The following is a 21,934-nucleotide window of genomic DNA, read 5'->3' on the forward strand; positions in this document are numbered from 1 at the left end:
TTGAATTGAGCATCACTTGCAATGTTATTTTGTTTTTCCTCCCTTATGTTGCAAAGATCATGAAATATAATTGAGGTTCCCGGTTTTCCGTTTTTACTGATTTTTACGGATCAATACAGACAGAAAACAATGTTTTTCCTGTCTGTATTTATTTTTAAATGTGTAAAAATATGTAAAATGGTGCTTCTTATGGGTGACTCTCTATGCTGTCTTTCGTGAGTTCCAGGGCAACTGTTGAGCAGATGGACAGCATAGGTATTTAGAAAACAGGATGAGATTTCCATAAATATAGGCATATGTTAACATAGATATATGTAATATAATGATGATGTTTACCTGTGGGTGTAGTATTTTGCAATATTTGGCTGCTTCATTTGCTAAAACACGACAGGCAGCAAAGTATGAGTTCACATTTATCAGTTAAATAAATGTGAAAATATACCATTTTACAGTGCCAATTAGTATAAAAATACAAAATAAATGTGGATAAATACCAATAAGGTGGTCAAAAAATAATTATGTATAAATACAGACTGAAATGTTAAAAAAAGAAATGCCATGAAACCGGGAGCCTTAAATATGATGTATGCTGATATACACAACATCAACTATATGTATATGGGACAATTGAAAAAATGCTCTTGTTCCCTCTTTTAAATAGTAAACCTTTACTAGGAAATGTTATTTTTCTGTTGCACTGAGTTTGATGAATAAGCTATGTGTCCGGTGATCCGTAGCACCACACATCGAAATAATGAGCATGCAGGCAGGCTTTATGTCACATTAATTAACTGACAATATAAAGACAAAGGGGCTGATCTAAGAGTGCCTATTGCCATCCTAATGACACATTAGTGTCATTTTTTTAATGCTAATGTGGCGTTAGATTACAAAAAACACCACACTATATTTACAAAGTGACGCAATGCATGCATTGCACCACTCTGTAACTGTTTGGCCTACATTTTGCCTGCACCAGGAATAATGTATGCAAAGGGGCGTTCCCCAGTGGGGGGGGGGGGGGGGGATTTGAAAAAATGGTGCAAGGAAACTTAAGTGATTTCCTTGCACCATTTTTTTCAGGCACTTTTAACGCATGCTCAGAACAGGCGTTAAAAGGGGGCAACTCTTTGCCAAGTACATCAATAGCATACAAAAAAAATGATGACTCTATTGCCTCCTATCCTGCTCTATGGTGTGCCACATGTTGGCGATAGGGGAGGCTAAGGGGCCTGAAGAATGTGGTGCTGCACTGGGTGCAGCAACAGTTTTCTTCAATCTGCCCCAAAATGTAATGGCTTCTTTATTTCTAATTTTTCTACTTAACTCAAGCATGGTAATTTCTGAGGTTGCTGCAGCACCCCCATCACACCCCAACTTTCAGTGCTTATGAAGTCCCTTTCACTTCCCCACCCAGCCCCCAACCACGAGGGCCGATCTGAACACTTTCAGGCACCGGGGCACTTTCCTCCAAGAGCACTTGTCGAAATGTCGTCTCCAGACGTGTTGTGTAAGACGCCTGCGTAATTGTGAAATTCTTGCCTGTCTGCGGCTGGGATTAGAACGGAAAAGCCACAGATGCATTAAGAAAGGTGTGCGCTCTGAAGCAAACGTTCAGCTCCAACTGATTAGTGTAATATGTAGGTAACGCTGCAGAGAGCGGTGAGATTAATCAGGTGGATATTTTATGGCACTTCCACAGGCGTGATTCTCCGTAAAGCCTCCCGTGGAGAAGCTCAGCCGTGGATAGCTGAACGCTTCTGGTGTCGTTGTTGCTCTCAGCCTCGGCAGGCAAAATGTTGACAATTTTATTTCGTGAATAAACTGTTAGCAATTACCGTAATTAAAGTCTTTTTTCACATATATTCAAGAGAATCACTTACACACTGTCGTAATGTTTCCTGCATAGCTTCAGGTTTCTCCACTATAATCCCTGGTGAGTAAAAACAAATAAGTAAATAAAATAGCATTTTCCAAGCGGGTCCTGAAGAAGAACGTTCTAAAAAAGTATTTATGTTAAGCAAGTATACCATTATTACAAGGCTGCCTGGAAGCATTGATAGTTAATGGTATACGTTCCATTATTTACTAGATGCAGGGCTACATTGAGGGGCATTCCTCTAATTCAGATATTCTTCGACATGTGGAAAACTCTTTATCCTAATAAATGTTTCCATGAAATTTGTAGCTACATTCCTCAGTTTTAGGTCTCAAGCCTGTCCAATCTCATGCACTGCATGAGGCCTCACTTGCAAGAATATTTAGACAACAAGGGGCTTCCAGTTCGACCATTGCTTAACGTTGTTTGGCATCATTGTCACTCCTAATTTCTACCTTCTAATTGGCCAGAGGTGCTGGCTTCACTTCCTCTTCTTTCCTCTGGAACATGGACCAAATACTGATTGCATCAGCTTTATTGAGGTTTCACCACTGATCACACTGTAATTGATGTACTACTTTTAATTTCTCTTTCTTTTTGCCCTGTCATCCTTGTTGAACCTCCTGCCATTTGTAGCTATGTTTTACAATGCCACCCAGACTTCAATTAAACCCCCTTTTCATTTGAAATGGATATTTCTTGTAATAAAACAGATGTATCTGCATTTATTGTGACAACAGATGTTATATGCTTCCAAATGTATTTTCAGTGTGACATGGATGCAATTGCTATGTTTGCGTGATGGGATTTTTTGCATTTGTTTTCTTTTTCATGCTTGGGGAGATTAATTGATTTGCTCAGAATCACAGGGATGTGGTGCCGAGACTTAACAAGCAGTAGCAAAGCCAATAGGCAGCATTTTTAATGCTATTGGTTCTGCCATTGCCTAATGTTCATGCTTTACAACATTAGGACTAGGATTGCTAACTTTGGCAATAATTTGTAGACATTCTCTATAACACTGTAGCTGCTTTATAGCGTGGCTAAAACAATAAATAATAAAAGAACCATCATACAGCCTGGGCTTAAGAACTTCAAAAATAGAGCGGCATCCCTGGTTGCATAGTAGCACTTTTTTCAAATTAGCTTTAGCCACACTGCAAAGCATCTGTGTGGCTGTACAGCATGAGTACTAAACATTGGCAAAGCCAAAAGCTCTGATAAGCGAGACATTTGTTTCGCTGGTGCTTGTTCCCTAGGCTTTTATGTTTCATGAAAGTAACATAAATAATTTACCAGAGCCAAAAGAAGAAACATTCAAGTATGTTTTCGAAATACGTCCATGCAGTTATTACAATGCACACACATTCAAAGGCCAGGTGGATAACCAAAATCCGACCTGGAAAAATGGTCAACAAGTCTCACACTTCAAGTGTCAGTGAATTGAATATTACCATGACATTCATAATCTTTGTTGAGTTGTGACAGCCCATCCACCTCGTAATACAGACTCATGGCTTACTTCCTAATGGAAAAATACCAGAGTTGCAGAATGTCTAGCCTGGCACTGCACACCAACAATTTAATCACAAATGCACTATAAGGTTTATTTTGCCTTCCTCTTCTGATGGTTGCTACGCTCAGTTTATGATTTGTCCAAGTATGTTAATGATGACACTGTCACTGGGTCATTTAGGCCTAACGACATGTTATTTTCACGAGCATCAACGATCAACATTTCACAACATTCTGGATACCAAATGATGGTGGAACGTTTTACTCAAGTACATACCTAGCCACTCACTCTATTTGTAAACACCTTCTTAAGAATGAGAGCTCAACATTCTTAGAGTTTTGATTCCCAAACCGACAAGAAGGTGGATGATTAAAGTCACAACGAGACTCACTTTTCTCCGCCTTTCCAAAGTGATTTGAGATGCGACCATATGGGATACTTTATCCATGGTTGAACGGATAGAAGCGTGGTATATACTCATAAAACCCGTGAAAAACTGATCCTGTGTATTTTTTTTTCTGTAGAAAATAGATGTGATATTTCCACTAAAATGTCATGTATCTTGGAAATGTATGTAGAGATCAGAATTTCATCAAGCTGTGGTGGGGGATATTAGATTCTGGTAGAAGTATCGATTCTCTAATGTTAGCGAAAGCATTTACTTCAATCTGCAAGACCTCCCTTTATCATTCCTGACGGAGCTATCTAAGCTTCCTTCGGAGTTCTCATTGTCGCTATTCCAGCGTGTTTTACCATTAGATGAAGAAAAATATATTCTTACGCTGTCAACCAGGACAAGCCTTAAGGCTTGGCGATTGTGAAAGCTCATCCAATGACAAATCTTCTCATTTCTTTCATTTTAACTTGGAGGAATCACTTTATTTATACGACTAAGTTTCTCTACCAGAAGCAAGATACTGCTCAGCAGTGAGCTTATACTTATAATCTCAGTACCCTCCTTTGTAGATCTCGAATTTTAGGGAGAAATGATCATGGATCAGAGATTACTTCCTTGGGCCTTGATCATGATTTCCTCTGAGGTAGGCAATGGTATTTTACAAATAAAATTAGCACTGCCAGATGCTTCTAACTAAAAGAGATGTCTCTACAAATAAAATTAAAATATATTTAGAGAATAACTGACGAGGCAATGAATTAAAACTCTACCATTGTATGATCCACTGAAGCCTTTATTTGGGAGAAAGCAAAGTTGCAAATTTAAGAAAAGTGTTGTTGCACCCAGTGCAGTACCACTTTTCTTGTGCTTCATAGCACCCCTCAGTGCCAAAATGTGTGCGCTGTATTTAAAATACAGTGCGCCATAGCGCAGGGTATGGGGCAATAGCACCAAAATTGTTAATAAAATTGATATACTGTTGAGGGTTGCACCCTGAACAGTGCATAGGGGCCCATTATAAATAATGTTGTGCTCCATTTTAAAGCCTGCTCTTGGGCGTTAAAAATGTCACAATAAATGGTGCAAAGAAATCTTTTAGATTTCTTTCGGCCATTTTTTCAGCCCCCCTAATGGGGTAACACCCAACTTGCAAACATTATGCCTGGCGCAGGCATAAAGTGGCGCAAGGGGTTATAAAGTGGTGCAATGCATGCATTGCGCCACTTTGTAAATTTGGGGCAGTGGTTTTGGCCTCATTAGGCCACATTAACATTAAAAAATGACTCTAATGTGGCGCAAGGAGGCGTTAGGCCCTGTTAAATTTGGGCCAAAGCTTTTCATGTCATTTGTCAATCACTAAGACTGCTTTAGAAAAAGCTCCACTGCCTTTAACACCCTCAATGGAGTCCTCACAGAAATTAAAAAGGCGATTAGAATAATATACTTTCTGGACTGAGTTGTGGAAAATAGGCAAAGCAGTCAAAGGAAACAAATAAAAGCAAAAGTAAGCTTCTCTCACAGGTGGCTCCACATCACAGGCACAAACTCGGGTTCACTAAGAGGACCGCAATGTACAAGTCAATATTCTGAGTTCTGGCTGAGTTGGAAGGCGTCACTTTAATGAGAGCTGTTAGAAATGGGGTCTTTGGTTGGCAGTCAGGTTACCCCCGGTCCAAGCAAGGACCCTCACTCTAGTCAGGGCAAAGGAGACACACACCTGGTTAACCCCCACTCACCCACTGGTAGCTTGGCATGAGCAGGCAGGCTTAACTAAGAAGCAATGTGTAAAGTATTTCTACCAACACACACAGTAATACAGTGAACCACTGCAAAATGACACAACACAGGTTTAGAATAATAGTAAATATTTTATCTAAATAAACACGACCAAGTATGATAAAAATCCACAACACACCATTAAAAATATGATCTTAGCACTTAAAAACACACAAATAGTGCCTAGAGGCACAAATGCTGCAATTTTATGTTAAGCGGCATTGTGATGTAGTCGTTTCCCACAATGCGACGCCACTGGTGCCATTTACGGAGTTGTATGACCCCCCCCCCCAGTTAAAGTACCTTTATAAAAAAATTAGAAATCAGGCCGGTGCAGGGAGTCGGGGAGCAAGGCGTCGCTGGATCTGATGTGGCGTCAGTTGCAGTGCTATGGGGCAGAGAAGCGGAGGTGTCGCAAAGAGGCGTCAAGTCGTTACTGCAGAGCGGTGGAGGTGAGGCAGCATCAGTTGTGAGGTGTCAGTCCCTGGGTTCCGACAGATACGAAGTCCGGTGAAATCACAATGCTGCGGGGGGACCTCACAGGGGGATGATTACGTCACAGGCCCGCAGGCGCTGTGATGGCAATGGGTGTCACGGACGTCGGACTTACGACACTCCGATCTCAGCGTGGTCATGCGGGATCAGCGGCTGTGGCAACCTGAGGCCTGCAGAGTCATTGGGGTAGTCGTATTTCTGCAAGGTCCACGGCTTCGAAGCAGGTGGCGTTGCGGTTTCTGTGCAGCGGAGACCTTAGTGAAGTCGCACGGCATCGTCGGGCGTCCTTAGACAGGTTTTCTCCAGGAATTCCCTTCCAGGGGCCCAGTAACTGGATTGGCACCCTCTGGCAAGCTAGAGTCCATAGCAGGCAGACTCAGAACTGGAAGGTGAAGGCTTTGCTGCCCTCAAGGCTTCAAAACAGGAGGCGATCTCTACTCCAAGCCCTTGGAGATACCCCTCAATCAGGAATGCACAGCAAAGTCCAGTTTTTGTCCCCTTTCACAGGCAGAAACAGCAACTGCAGGAATGCCCAACAAAGCACAGTCACAGGCCAGGGCAGCACTTCTACTCAGCTCTTTTCCTTTGCAGAGGTTCCTCTTGAATCCAGAATTGATCTAATTTTCAGGGGTTTTGGGTTCAATACTTATACCCCTTTCTGCCTTTGAAGTTGGTAAACTTCAAAGGGAAGTCTCTCTTGTTTGCAAGATCCTGCCTTGCACAGGCCAGGCCACAAACACTCACCAGGGAGTTGGAGACTCCATTGTGAGAGGGCAGGCACAGCCCATTCAGGTTTAAGTGACCACTTCTTCCTCCACTGCAGCACAGATGGCCCATCAGGATATACAGACTACACCCCATCTCCCTTTGTCTTACTGTCTAGAAGGGATTCACAAACAGCCCAACTGTCAAACTGACCCAGACAGAGAATTCACAAACAGAATGAGTCACAGAATGGTTTAAGCAAGAAAATGCCTACTTTCTAAAAGGGGCATTTTCAAAATAACAATCTAAAAATCAACTTCACTAACAGATGTATTTTTAAATTGTGAGTTCAGAGACCCCAAACTCCATATTTCTAACTGCTCTCAAAGAGAATCTGCACTTTCATAATATTTAAAGGTAGTCCTCATGTTGACCTATGAGAGAGATAGGCCTTGCAACAGTGAAAAACAAATTTGGCAGTATTTCACTGTCAGGACATGTAAAACACATCAGTACATGTCCTACCTTTAATATACACTGCACCGTGTCCATGAGGCTACCTAGGGCCTACCTTAGGGGTGCCTTACATGTATGAAAAGGGAAGGTTTGGGCCTGGCAAGTAGGTACACTTGCCAAGTCGGACTGGCAGTTTAAAACTGCACACACAGACACTGCAGTGGCAGGTCTGAGCCATGTTTACAGGGATACTAATGTGGGTGGCACAATCAGTGCCGCAGGCCCACTAGTAGCACATGATTTACAGACCCTGGCACCTTTAGTGCACTTTAGTAGTGACTTACTAGTAAATCAAATATACCAATCATGGATATCCAAATATACACACATTGTACACAAGAGCACATGCAATTTAGCACTGGTTAGCAGTGGTAAAGTGCCCAGACTATCAAAAACAGCAAAAACAGAGTCAAGCACACATCAACAACCTGGGAAACAGAGACAACATGTTAGGGGAGACCATGCCAAGGATGCCAAGTCTACCACATGTTCCCCCAGCTGAAAGTGGGGAGAAACTACTCAACCTAATGGAAGTTCTCATCACTAAGGTGGAAGAATCTGCACAGACCATCAGCATTGATGTGTTCTGTGCCAGGGCGGTGCTCCACCGTAAACTCCATCCCCTGAAGGGGAAAGAACCACCTCCTCAGTTTTGGATTTTCACCCCTCATCTGCATTAACCATCTGAGGGGCCTGTGGTTGGTCTGTAACCGGAAGTGAGTCCCTAACAAGTAGGGTCTTAGCTTCTTCAACACCCAGACCACAGAAAAAGCTTCACTCTCAATTGCACTCCACTTACGTTTCCTGTGAAGTTACCTCCTGCTAATGAAGGCTACAGGTGGATCTAGGCCCTCTTCATTTAGCTGTGATAACACTGCTCCTATACTGTAAGGAAATGCCTCCTTGGCATGGTTACTCCCTAACCTTTTGCCTTTGCTGATGCTAAGTTATGATTTGAAAGCGTGATGGGACCCTGCTAACCAACCCCCAAGCACCCATTGTTCTTTCCCTAAACTGTACATTTGTCTCCACAATTGGCACAACCCTGGCACTCAGGTAAGTCCCTTGTAACTGGTACCCCTGGTACCAAGGGCCCTGATGCCAGGGAATGTCTCTAAGGGCTGTAGCATGTCTTATGCCACCCTGGGGACCCCTCACTCAACACATGCACACTGCCTCACAGCTTGTGTGTGCTGGTGGGGAGAAAATGACTAAGTCGACATGGCACTCCCCTCAGAGTGCCATGCCAACCTCACACTGCCTGTGGCATAGGTAAGTCACCCCTCTAGCAGGCCTTAGAGCCCTAAGGCAGGGTGCACTATACCACAGACGAGGGCATAAGTGCATGAGCACTATGCCCCTACAATGCCTAAGCAAAACCTTAGACATTGTAAGTGCAGGGTAGCCATAAGAGTATATGGTCTTGGAGTTTGCCGAACACGAACTCCACAGTTCCATAATGGCTACACTGAAAACTGGGAAGTTTGGTATCAAACTTCTCAGCACAATAAATGCACACTGATGCCAGAGTGCAATTTATTGTAACATACACCCAGAGGGCATCTTAGAGATGCCCCCTGAATACCTACCCAACTTCTAGTGTAGGCTGACCAGTTCCTGCCAGCCTGCCACACACCAGACATGTTGCTGGCCACATGGGGAGAGTGCCTTTGTCACTCTGTGGCCAGAAACAAAGCCTGTACTGGGTGGAGGTGCTTCTCACCTCCCCCTGCAGGAACTATAACCCCTGGCAGTGAGCCTCAAAGGTTCTCCCCTTTTGTTACAGCGCCCCAGGGCATCCCAGCTAGTGGAGATGCCCCCCCCCCCCCTCCGGCCACTGCCCCCACTTTTGGCGGCAAGGCTGGAGAAGATAATGAGAAAAACAAGGAGGAGTCACCCCCAGTCAGGACATCCCCTAAAGTGTCCTGAGCTACGGTGACCCCTGCTTTGAGAAATCCTCCATCTTGAGTTTGGAGGATTCCCCCAATAGGATTAGGGATGTGCCCACCTCCCTACAGGGAGGAGGCACAAAGAGGGTGTAGCCACCCTCAGTGACAGTAGCCATTGGCTACTGCCCTCCCAGACCTAAACACACCCCTAAATTCAGTATTTAGGGGCTCCCCAGATCCCAGGAAAGCAGATTCCTGCAACCTGAAGGAAGAAGAAGGACTGCTGACCTACAAGCCTGCAGAGAAGGAGGCAGACGACAACTGATTTGGCCCCAGCCCTACCGGCCTGTCTTTAACTTCGAAAACCTGCTCCAGCGACACATCCGACAGGGACCAGTGACCTCTGAAGTGTCAGAGGACTACCCTGGACTTCAGGATCAAGAAACTCCCGTGAACAGCACCCCTGTTCAAAACCTGCAACTTCTTTGCAACAAAGAAGCAACTTCCAAAGACTTCACGTTTCCCGCCAGAAGCTTAAGACTTTACACTCTGCACCCGATGCCACGGCTCGACCTGCAGAAAACCAACACCTCATGGAGGATTCCCCGGTGACTGCGAGCCCGTGAGTAGCCAGAGACGGCCCCCACAGCGATGCCTGCAGAGAGAATCCAGAGGCTCCCCCCTGACCGCGACTGCCTGTAACAAGGGCCCCGACGCCTGGAACCAACACTGCACCCGCAGCCCCCAGGACCTGATGGAACCAAACTTCGATGCAGGAGTGACCCCCAGGCGACCCTCTGCCTTGCCCAGGTGGTGGCTGTCCCGAGAAGCCCCCCTGTGCCTGCCTGCACCTCTAGAGTGACCCCCTGGTCCCTCCATTGAAACCTATACAAAACCTGATGCCTGCTATGCACACTGCACCCAGCCGTCCCTGTGCCGCTGAGGGTGTGATTTGTGTGCCTACTTGTGTCCCCCCCAGTGCTCTACAAAACCCCCCTTGTCTCTCCCCCGAGGACACAGGTACTTACCTGCTGGCAGACTGGAACCAGAGCACCCCTGTTCTCCATAGGTGCCTATGTGTTTTGGGCACCTCTTTGACTTCTGCACCTCACCGGCCCTGAGCTGCTGGTGTGGTAACTTTGGGGTTGCCTTGAACCCCCAACGGTGGGCTGCCTATGCGCCAGAACTTAGACTTGTAAATGTTTTACTTACCTCCAAAACTAACCTTTACTTACCTCCCCCAGGAACTATTGATTTTTGCAGTGTCCACTTTGAAAATAGCTTATTGCCATTTTTACAAAGACTGCACATGACATTGTTTTCATTCAAAGTTCCTAAAGTATCTAAGCGAGGTACCTTACATTTAAAGTATTAACTGTAAATCTTGAACCTGTGGTTCTTAAAATAAACTAGGAAAATATATTTTTCAATATAAAAACCTATTGGCCTGGAGTAAGTCTTTCAGTGTGTGTTCCTCATTTATTGCCTATGTGTGTACAACAAATGTTTGACACTACCCTCTGATAAGCCTACTGCTCGACCACACTACCACAAAATAGAGCATTAGAATTATCTACTTTTGCCACTATCTTACCTCTAAGGGGAACCCTTGGACTCTGTGCACACTATTTCTTACTTTGAAATAGTATATACAGAGCCAGCTTCCTACATATAGCATGCTCTGAAACATCAGTTTGCACAACAAACTCCTTGTAGAAATCAGGTGCCCTCAGCACAGGTGCTGTACACATGGCAGCCTTCAGGGCATCAAAAGCTGTCTGGCAAGACTCCGTCCAGATCACCTTCTTTGGTTGCTTCTTGGAAGTCATCTCATTCAAGGGACCAGCAATGGGGCCATACCACTTGACAAACCTCGTATAATAGCCAGTGAGGCCCAAAAAGGGCCTCACCTCCATATGGGTCTTGGGAGGCTCCCAAGCCAGAATGGTGTAAATTTTTGGGTGCCACCTGGCCACTCCCCACCTGGTGTCCCAAGTACACCAATGAATCCTGACCCTTTTGACACTTTCTGGCCTTAATAGTGAGGCCTGCCTTTTGCAGGGCCTCCAACACCTTGCAAAGGGGCTGCAAGTTTTCCTCCCAAGTAGGACTAATCATAGCAATGTCGTCAGGGTAGGCTGCACTGAAATCATCCAGTCCTGCCAACACCAGGTTAACCAACCTCTTAAAGGTGGCAGAGGCATTTTTCATCCCAGGGCATCACTTTAAACTGGTAGTGCCCATCCGGGGCAGAAAATGCTGACTTCTCCTTAGCCCCCTCCGTTAAGGCAATCTGCAAATACCCAGGCTTCAAGTCAAAGTAGCTAAGGGATTTGGCAGCTCCCAACCGATCAATGAGCTCATCAGCTCGGGGGATGGGGTGCGCGTCAGTCTTAGTGACCACATTGAGAACCTGTGAATCCACACAGAACTGGAGGTCAGGTGCGGCACCAGAAGCAGCAGCCTTTGGGACCAAGACCACTGAGGTGGCCCAAAGACTTCTAGAAAACTCAATTACCCTTAGAGTTAACATCTTTGATTCCTCATCTTTGGTGCTGGGCATTACTTTGCCAGTCACTATGTTAACCTTCTATTTGACAGGTGGACTGTGCCCAATCTCCACATCGTGTGCATACACGTGTGTGACCCCCTGGGATCAAGGAGAATGGGGAGCTAAACTGACCCAGCACCTGGTGACATTCCCTCTGTTGTTCTGAGCTCCTCTACCTCAAGTGGCCCAGTCTACTTGTCCTGGAGTGCCCTAGGCTCCACTGGCACCATCACGCGCACTTTCTGGCAAGGCTGAAACTCAACTAGAGTGTCATTCTGGTCATACCAGCGTTTCATGTCTTCCTGGCTTGCTTCTAGGTTCTCTTGTGCAAGAGCCCTGGCACGGGTAGTCTGGTTCCTAAAAGCCAGCATGTAACTGAGTACATCCTGGTGGGGTTTACTGGGGGCTTTCTCCAAGCCCTCCTTTACCAGACTCAAAGGTCCCCTGACAGTGTTGCCATACTGTAGCTCAAAAGGACTAAATCCAAGCCCTTTTTGAGGTACCTACCTGTAGGTGAAAAGAAGGCATGGAAAGAGGACGTCCCTCTCACGCCTCAAGGGCTTTGACAGGCCCATGATCATGCCTTTCAAGGTGCAGTTGAACCTTTCAACCACACCTTTGTTTTGGAGGTGGCAAGGAGTGGTGAACTTATACGTTCCCCCACACTCCTTCCAAAAAGACTTCATCTAAGTAGATATGAAGTTGGTGCCCCATTCAGATACCACTTCCTTGAGGAACCCCATGCGGGTAAAAACCCCATCAGAGCACAGCCGACGACAGGGGCAGTGATCGATCTCAAAGGAATGGCTTTCAGGTACCAGGTGGCATGGTCCACCAAGACCAGGATAAACCTGTTCCCATGCCTGCCTTGTGGTCCAGAGGCCCCACAATGTCAATACCAACCCTTTGGAAGGGGGTACTAACCATAGGAAAACATTGGAGGGAAGCCAGGCACTTCCCCACACTCTTTCCACTTGCCTGACCAGTTTAGCAAGACCTACAGTGTGCATCTGAGTGCCTGCGCATTTGGGGCCAGTAAAAGTGGGTGACAAGCTTGCCAAAGGTCTTGCCTTGCCCAAAATGTCCAGCTAAACGCACATCATGAGCCAGACTCAGAAGGAAGGTTCTGAAGCACTGGGGTACCACCAGCACAAGGGCTGACCCAGGCTCAGCAACCTTAGGCTCACTATACAGGAGGCCATCCTCCCATTAGATCAGGTGTATTCCTGGCTCCTTTACAGCTGCCTGGTCTGCAGCCTGCAGCCGCACGCCCTCCTGTGTAGGGCTTTTTATCTGTGCCTCACAGGATGCCTCCGTGGTAGGCCCCCCTTCCTGCTGCCACTGTGACAGCTCAGGGACCTCCCCCACCTCAGCCACCTGTACACCCTGTAGGCTCTGGGCCTTTACCATCAGGTTCAGCCTCCTCCTGGACCGTGGGAACTTCTGGGACCGGTTTCCTGCGCTCCTTGCCCTTCCTCCTGCTGGCGGATCCCTGGGCTACTGTTTCAGGCTCCAGGGGCTTCTGACCACCCTGGCAGGCTGCCATTGCCTGGGTAGACACACACAACCACCTATGCAGACCCAACATCTCCAAATGTGACCTGTGTTCCACCTCCTTCCAAGGGGAATCCTCCAGGTCATTACCAAGAAAACAATCTACAGGCATGGTTGGACTCACAGCTACTTTCAAAGATCCTGAGACCCCCCATTCAAAGGGAATCTGTGCCACTCTGCACAGGCGCACTGAGTTGTCCACTGCAACTACTTGGTGAAGTACACGGGGATCTATCTGCTCTTCAGACACCAGAGTACTCCTCACTATACTCACACTGGCTCCTATGTCTCTCAGAACCTCTACCCTCTGTCCATTGATCATCACCAACCTCCTGTACTTCCTAGTGTGTTCAGGCACTAGGGTTCCCTGGACCATCTCACTGTCCCCTAGTGAGACAAGGGTCATTTCAGCTGGCTCCCAGCCACCTGGAACCAACTCCTCCACAAGCGCTACACTGGCCAAACCAAATGGCTGAGCACCAGTGGCACCTGTGTCCCCTAGGGACATCTGGGATCCCCTCACACATGACCCACCTGATCATATGCATAACACTTGCAAGGACCCCCTCCGCAGGTTTCCCTTTGTAGAACCATGGCTTCTTCTCACTGGGGGGCTGGTAATCCTTATCCTGAGAACTAGTTTGGGGCCGTTTAGAGAATGCTCCCATTTACCCTTACCCCCTTTCCTCTGAGAGGGAGCATGCCCACGCTTGGCATGGTCTCCCCCATACCTATTGTGGGCCTTGGTGCTCTCCCAATAGTCTGATTGCTGTCGAGCTTTCTGGGGTCAGTCAGCTTGCTGTCAATCAGGTGCAAAACAAAGACTGTACAAGTGCTCCCAAGCAATTAAATTGTAAAGCCCCTTGTTAGAAATGGGGTCTTTGATTGGCAGTCAAGCAGTGCCAGCAGGTAACGTCAGAGACCCCTCCTGATAGGGGTGGCCAATCCCCCTCTGAGGGCTAGTTAGGGTCTCTCCTGTGGGTTTCTCTTCAGATAACGAATGCAAGAGGTCACCAGAGTTCCTCTGCATCCCTCTCTTCATCTTCTGCCAAGGATCGACCGCTGACTGCCCAGGACGCCTGCAAAACAGCAACAAAGTAGCAAACCGACTACCAGCAACATTGTAGCGCCTAATCCTGCCAGCTTTCTCGACTGTTTCCTGGTGGTGCATGCTCTGAGGGCTGTCTGCCTTCACCCTGCACTGGAAGCCAAGAAGAAATCTCCTGTGGGTCAACGGAATCTTCCCCTTGCTAATGCAGGCAGCAAACTTCTGCTTCACCGGTCCTCTGGGTCCCCTCTCATCTCAACGAGCTTGGTCCCTGGAACACAGGAGCTGGATCCAAGTGATCCCGACAGTCCAGTGGTCCTTCTGTCCAAATTTGGTGGAAGTAAGTCCTTGCCTTTCCACGCCAGACAGTAATCCTGTGTACTGCGTGAACTGCAGCTGATAGGGCTTCAGGGCACTTTTGCAAGGAATCCTTCATGCACAGCCCAGGTCCCCAGCACTCCAACCTGCATTGCTCAGCTCACTGAGTTGACCACCGACTTCGTGCGACCCTCCTCTGTAGTGTTGAGATGACCGCCCTGCTCAGATTCCCCACCTTGGGCGGTGTGCCAGCTGTCTCCACACTTCCTGCCGGAGCCATGGTAGGGGTTTTAGTCCCTGCTGTTTTCACCCTCTGCCTGCCTGCTTCCTGCCTTCTTCTGCTGCCTGCTTCTACATGGGCTCTCTGTACTGTTGAGTGCCCCCTCTGTTTCCTCCTCCAAGGGGCGACCTCCAGGTCCTTCCTGGGCCCAGACAGCACCCTTTTCTTCAACCACAACCTTTGCAGCTAGCAAGGCTTGTTGGCAGTATTTCTGCATGGAAACAACTCTGCATCCTCCAGCATGCCGTGGGACATCTTCTGTGCAAAGGAGAAGTTCCTGGCATCTTCTGTTGTTGCAGAATCTTCAGCTTCTTCCATCCGGTGGCATCCCTTTTGCACCTTCATCCGGAATTTAGTGGGCTCCTGCCCCCCGGACACTTTCATGACTGTTGTACTTGTTCCCTTTCCTTTACCGGTCCTCAGGTCCAGGAATCCGTCTTCAGTGCTTTGCAGTCAGTTGTTGTCTTTGCAGAATCTCCTATCACAACTTTAGTGTGTTTCTGGGGAAGTAGGGTAACTTTACTCCTACTTTTCAGGGTCTTGGGGTGGGGGATCTTGAACACCCTTAGTGTTTTCTAATAGTCCCAGCGACCCTATACACACTACACTAGGCCTGGGGTCCCTGAGTGGTTCGCATTCCACTTTCTTAGTATATGGTTTGTGTTGCCACTATGCCTATTGCATCCTATTGTATTCTACAGTGTTTGCACTACTTTTCTAACTGTTTACTTACATGATTTTGGTTTGTGTGTATATTTTGTGTATTTTACTTACCTCCTAAGGAAGTATACCCTCTGAGATATTTCTGACACATTGTCACTAAAATAAAGTACCTTTATTTTGAGTAACTCTGAGTATTGTGATTCTTATGATATAGTGCTATATGATATAAGTGTTATAGTAGGAGCTTTGCATGTCTCCTAGTTCAGCCTAAGCTGCTCTGCTATAGCTACCTCTATCAGCCTAGGCTGCTAGAACACTACTAATCTACTAATAAGAGATAACTGGACCTGGCACAAGGTGTAAGTACCATAAGGTACCCACTATAGGCCAGGCCAGCCTCCTACAGAGGGCACCATGTGTGCCCTTCAAAGCATTTCCAGAGGTGGGGCTGCAGTGGAAACCTCAGAGAGCTGGTTTGGCAGTATAGGGGGTCCATGGTGGAACCCCCAGGGTGCATGGGATTGCCCCCAAATATTATATTTGGAATGGGGGGCAATTCCATGCTCTTAGACACTTCACATGGCCCTATTCAGAGTTACCAGTGTGAAGCTACATATATGTATTGACATATATGTAGTGCACGCATATAATGGTATCCCCGCACTCACAAAGTCTGGGGAATTGGTCCTGGACAACGTAGGGCCTAGTTTGCTAGTGTAAGGGTGCCCTCACACACAGAACCTTTGCACCTAGCCTTTAGTTAATGAAGTTTAGACATATAGGCGACTTATAAGTTACTTTAGTGCAGTGAAAATGGCTGTGAAATAGTGTGTGCACTATTTCACTCAGGCTGCATTGGCAGTCCTGATGAAAGGTTTGTCTGAGCTCCTTATGGGTGGCAAAAGAAATGCTGCAACCCATAAGGATCTCCTTAACCCCAATGCCCTGGGTGCCTAGGTACCATAAACTAGGGACTTATAAGGGGGGGTCCAGTGTGCCATTTAGAATTGGAATATGGAGTCACTAAAGTGTAGTGACTAAAAAGTAGAGAGAGCATAAGCACTGGAGTTCTGGTTAGCAGAACTTCAGTGACCAGTTTAGCATACTGACAACACACACATAGGCCACAAACTATGAGCACAGGGGCACAAGACTTTTTTGATTCCTTTCATGTGCCAACTGACCGCAAATGCCTGGCTTAGACTGCCTCACTGCCTCACCTCTGGTGTCCAGTTATTCTTGTCCCTGTCAGATATACGACCTTGTACTACACTAACAGTATATCTGATAGCACATGACCTTGTCAGAATGGACTTTGTCCTGTCAATCACACTTTAATGTGATGCATGGTCAGCCATTGATCTTTGAGGGCCAGCTGGAAAAGTCACAGAATGTGTATTTAGGCTCTACCTCTGATAATGTGCAAGTCTGATGGTCCAAGCATGAACCCTTGTCTCATTAGACATGAATAATTTGTAGGATTTTTGTGCCCATCACTCAGAGGGTCTGGAGCTGCGCAGTCTCCGACTCCTTCAGTAATAAGTGAAACAATTTTAGAGTTCAAATTGACACCAGAAGTACGAAACAGCTCTGGATTAAATTCGCATGATCACTGCCAAGCAATGTATACATGGAAATGGAATATTGGAATTGGGGATTGCTGCATCTCCTTGATTTCCCTAGGCAAATAGCAGGAATTCACCCCTCCCCTCCCCATTGTGTATGAGCAGCATTTTCATTTTATTCTCATCGAATGTTAGAAAATTTCTGTTTATCCCTCCTTGTATAGCAGCGAGACGCTCCTCTGGCTTTTTTAAGGGAGCGAATGCATTCTATTCGAGATGCACAGTTAGGTGTGCATGTTCTTAAGCCAGGTCAGGGCATCCATAGGATAGTAGGAACCGGGACGATTTTGAAATTCAAGTTAAAATAGAGTAAAAGGAAGAGAGACAGAGTCAAGACCTGCTGTGTCAGGGTTCCAGAAATTACGTGTTGCACCTCTGGGGCCATAAAATATCCTGTGAGTGGTTTTAACAGGGCCCTGGAAGTATTATGCAGTGGAGTTGAATAAATTATGTGGCAGGATTAGCAAAATTCGGCAGCATAATAAGGCACATTTTTAATAGTATTACTTCATTATTTCATACATTTTCCACATAATACTGTCTGGATACAGATTATGTGGCATATGCTGCAAACCCACAATCACGTTAACAAATGCAGCAGAATTGCAAAATTCCAGTGGCCCTGGGTTTCAATCTCCATGGATCTGTGCGGGGGCGCTGGTCGATTCATGGTTACTATACATTGCAGACTGATAGTCTTTTTAGAGGGAGATTGGATAGACAGAAGCAGTGGGCCACATGCTGTACATACAAGTCCCAAGAACCTAATGGCAGTGATCATCTTGGGTAATTTCCTGAAATATAATCAGACCTGCCCAAGATATGGTGCTCGTTATTCAGAGAAAAAGCTGCAGTGTGGATGAAGCAAGGCGTTGTTCCTGTCAAGGATAAGAGTGTATGTGCGACACGAGTTTTTTTTTCTTTTCTTTTTTACTCATCATGAGATGTGAAAGAGAGGAATCGTTACTATGGACCTGCCTTTAAGGCATGATTTTTGGATTCAATCTTTCACTTGCTGGGACGCACTGTTCCCTAACTCTGCATTGAGAATTTCCAAGAACTATGAGAACTTAAGTGGAGAAAAATCTTACGAGACTTGTGTGTTTCGATTAATAAAAACAGAATGACGCCGATTCAATGTAAAATCCCTAGCAAGGGAAAACAAAATATTGCTTGTAGAGAGAGGTTTTGCTTTGTTCTTAACAACCTCTTTCAAGCAGAGTGCTGGAATCGCTGCTGTTTGACTTCAGGTGGTGAATCAGTAACAGAAGACTTTATGGTAGGCTCCTGTTTTGTTGAAATATAGAGCAACCAGTGTCATGTATTAGGACATCTTTATTTGAATAAGAACAAGTCACATATTATCTATTAGGTTCTTCTCCCAAGAGATATGTAGGCTTTATTTGAACAGATCAAATGCAGTTTTCAGGTGATTAGAACAAATATAGAATGTTTAAGGTTTGCATAGGAAACAGAGGGGACAATTTCAGAGTTAATAAAGTAGTTAATGTTGCAGTCCCTTCCCCAAATCCGCCCCCCTCTTGCCAACATCATTACTCTATGCTATCATAGCAGTCAGAGTTGATGGTAACTGTAGGAGGACCAATGGGAGAGATGGGACCAACAGAAACAACAAACTCTAACTTAAGGGATAAAACGTCACTTTAATACAACAAGTCTGGAATCACATGAAATTCATTAACCCAATTCATCCTCAGCAAAGTCTTACAAAACTGTATTTCTAATACATATAAAATCTTAATCATTCTCCACCCCTCATAAACCCTCCATAGTGTTCCCTTCATTAACCCAATCTATGATCACAATCCTGCCCCAGTCCTACCACCAAGAAACACACTCCGCCGTTCTCTTTGCCCCAGCCAACTGTATGCTCCTCAACCATAACCCGATAAGCCTGGGGGAGACTCGGCAAGCCTCAGTGTTCCCGAGCACCTATAGAGAGAGATGAGACCAACAGAAACAGCAACAGCGAAAGGCCGCTTTAATGGAAGAGGTCGGGCATCACATAAAATTCATTAACCCAATCCATTCTCTGCAACACCCTTACAAAACTATGACCCTAACTTCTACATATAAAATTATAACCCCCCCACCCCTAATAAACCCTCCATAGTCTTCCCTTCATTGACCCAACCTATTATCCAAATCCTGCCCCAATACTACCACCAAAAAACACACTCCCTGGTCCCCTTCGCCCCAGCCAATTGTATGCTCCTCAATCATATCCAAGACCTCCCTGTTCTGTTGACCCCCAATTTGAGCCCCCCAATTGGAAGATTGTCCTGTTGCCCCCGTCAACCAGAAAAACTCAGAAAGAGTTTTCCTGTCCCACCCCTAGGAAAAAACCTCTCCCTAAAGCAAAACTAAAAAAAAACACTTGAAGTCCACAACTGTTCTCTCAAAGGTTCAGCCACTGCAAAACGTTATTCAGTACATAATACTCATTTCCCAAAACAGAAAGATGTACTCCATCTTGCCTGAACAATGATTGATCTTATTGTAATAATTCTGCATGTCGCAAAACTGAAATAGCAATGCTTTTGCAAAAATACCTCAGGCCATATTTACAGGATCTTGCACCGCCGCTGCAACATTTTTTTTTGATGCAGTGGCAGCGCATTAATTACTCCATATTTACAAAGTGACACATTAGGCCTAAAGAATCACGTTTCTCTGTCCTGCATCAATTTTAACATGCACCACGACCAGCTGCACCAGGTGATGTTATTCATATGCAAGGTGGGTGTTCCGCTTTAAAACCCAACACGGAGCTGACACATCCATATCTACAAGTTTATGGGAAAGTGACACATCATTGGCAAATTTGAGTCCAAAATGCATTAAAATTCCTGTGCATTGGCAACCCAGGTGTAAAAATGACGCATTATCACTGGTAGAAAAGCAGAACATAACCAAAGCCCTTTTTGCAAGCTCAACTGTGCAGTGGGGCTACTCATACTGCAGCTGGAGCAGAAAGAAGACGACAACCACCACTACTACCACCACTACCACCACCACCTCCACTGTTAGAAATGGGGTCTCTAGTTGTCAGTGGTTTTTACCCAGTTCAAGTAGGAAACCTCACTCTAGTCAGAATAAGAGAGTGACACAGCTAAGATAAACCCTGCTCACCCCATTGGTAGCTTGGCACAAGCAGTCAGGCTCATCTCAAAGGCACTGTGTAAAGTATTTGTACACACACACACACACACACAGTAACACAGTGAGACCACCACAAAAGTACTCCACGCCAGTTTAGAAAAATAGCCAATATTTATCTGAGTAAAACAAGACCAAACTGTCAAAAATCCAACTTACACAAGTAAAAATACAAATTTTCAAAGATTAAATATTAGTATGGTGCTTAGAATCACAATATCTCCATTGGGGTTGTCACGGCGTCTTGAAGGAGTAGTTCTCAACAGCCTCATGCCACTCTTAAGGGAGTGCAGGTCAGTCACAAAGTCACACAGACCCCAGGTACAGTACCTTGGAAAATGCTGCACGGACTCAGGAGGTGAGGTGTCTCTGGAGCTGGTGCGGTGTCAGTTCCTCACTGCCACTGGGGATGTGAGGATTTGGTTCCTTAATGCTAGGCAAGGGGAGGCAAGGCATTAGTTCCCCTTGCAGTTGCAGGGGAGGAGATGCAGCATTGGAGGCGAGGCAGTGCTTCCTTATGACACAGTGGGGTCAATGAATCCTGTAGGTCAGGACGCAAGGCGTGATCTTCGCGGTGCTGTGATCACACCACTGGGCCACAAGTGCTGTGGTGAAGCTGGGGCCACAGGTGTCGATGGCACAGCACTCTGGACTCATGCTGTGGCAGGATTTTGGAGGCTCTTAGGCAACTTCTCGGGCCTGTGGCATTGGTCGCAGTTGTTGCATTTAGCTGGGGCCAAAGCTTAGGACTTAGCGGCGCCGGTTCCGAATTCGCTCTGGAGTCAAAGTGCTGGGTTGCTTCTTGGTTGCACCTGAACTCACTCTCAAGAGCCAAAGGACTGGATTTGGCACCATTTGGCAAGTCAGGACTCTCAGCAAGAGAGCCCAGGTGGCAGGCCTGAGCCATGTTTGTACGGCTACTCATGTGAGTGGCACAGTCAGTACTGCAAGCCCACTAGCAGCATTTGATTTACAGGCCCTGGGTACATACCATGCATCATCTGTTCTATTTGCTTTTGTCGCCCTAAGTGGGAAGGGTATGCCCAGACATGGGTCTCATGCTCACTGAGTCACTGGATTCAAGCTTTCCAGCTGATGTGGGGTGATACCTTAAAACCGGTCCCAAGATGCTTGTTTCTGGTCTAGGGAGGACATGGCTTGGCAGTTTGGACTGGACTGTTCCCATGGGAGCAGGGTCAAGAATGATTTGCATATAGCTGGGTCCAAACTAGGATGGCGTGGTAGGCACAAAAAGAAAAAATGGATTAAACCCGATTTTTTGTGAATGGGGGTGATTGTTTGCATTGTTCACCATCATCTGTTTCTTTTGCTTTTGCACACCCACCAGTAGCATTTCATTTACAGGCCCTGGGCACACACTGTACAGTGTACTAGGGACCTACTAGTATGCCTCATACGCCAATTATGGAGAAACCAATTTTTAATACGTTTTATTCAGAGAGCATATTCACTTTAGCACTGGTTAGCAGGAGGAAGGCAAAAAGTTTCCACCAAGACTGCAGACAATATCCCATAGGTGCA

This window comes from Pleurodeles waltl, chromosome 11 (genome assembly GCF_031143425.1).
Source record: "Pleurodeles waltl isolate 20211129_DDA chromosome 11, aPleWal1.hap1.20221129, whole genome shotgun sequence".
In the NCBI taxonomy this organism is placed as follows: domain Eukaryota; kingdom Metazoa; phylum Chordata; class Amphibia; order Caudata; family Salamandridae; genus Pleurodeles; species Pleurodeles waltl.